We start from the raw sequence: 1069 nt of genomic DNA on the forward strand, positions 1-1069 counted from the left end.
ATGATAATTGGACATTATGATTACTTCCTGTCTCTTATACACATCTAGATGCTTCGAGTCGGACCTTATTGCAGAATTGTGCAAAATTCTAGGGGTAGATAAGACACGGACGACACCTTACAACCCGAAGTCTGATGGCATGGTTGAGCGGTTCAACCGTACCCTTGTAAACATGTTGGTAACCATGCTAGATCCACATCGTAATCAAAGAGATTGGGATGAACATGTGCCATGTGCAACCTTCGCATATAGATGCACACCACAAGAATCGACAGGGGAAACACCCAATATGATGGTGCTAGGGAGAGAGGTAGCCTTCCCTCTTGATCTAATGCTACCCACTACTGGAGCGCCGGATATCGAAGTGAAGACCGACTACGTTGAGCAGCTTCGGACAAGAATTCGTGCAGCTCATGAACGGGCGCGCACGTATTGAAGCTTAGTGCACGACGACAAAAGAGGACATATGACCAGGAAGCGAGCAGACAGGAACTAGCAGAAGGGCAGTTCGTGTGGCTGTACAATTCGGCCAAGACAATAGGCAAGTCTCCAAAATTACAATGCCGCTGGCAAGGGCCATATGCAGTGGTAAAGAAATTATCAGAGGTAACGTTCAGGATCCAGGAAGGCCCAAGGAAAAAGTGCAAGGTGGTTCATATCGACCGATTGAAAGTCTATGAGGGAAAGCCTTTGCCATACTGGGGCACAGCAAGTGAAGCTGAAGCCAGAGACGAGAGGCCGGATATACAAACCCCAATCGAGATGGTCGAAACGACACCAACTGAACTTAACGAGTCGGCAGGCAGTAGTCAAGAGTTAGTTGACGAACTACTAGGTCCACAAAGCCTAGATGAATTAAGCGGTGGCCAAGAAGAAGTAGCAGAACTACAAGATAGTGGAAGTCCACCCGAAATCAACAAGGAATCAGCAGACGTCGTAACACCACCGACAGTTACTGTAGTAGAGCATAGTCGTCCTATGAGGTTCCCGAGGGCACGAAGAAGGCCCGCTCGCTACGACGAATGGTACAAGGGAAATATTTTTGCTCGGGGGGGGGGGGGGAAAGGGG

Source organism: Anneissia japonica, unplaced genomic scaffold, assembly GCF_011630105.1.
Source record: "Anneissia japonica isolate Jap-2015-1 unplaced genomic scaffold, ASM1163010v1 scaffold287575_len32316_cov114, whole genome shotgun sequence".
NCBI classification, from domain to species: domain Eukaryota; kingdom Metazoa; phylum Echinodermata; class Crinoidea; order Comatulida; family Comatulidae; genus Anneissia; species Anneissia japonica.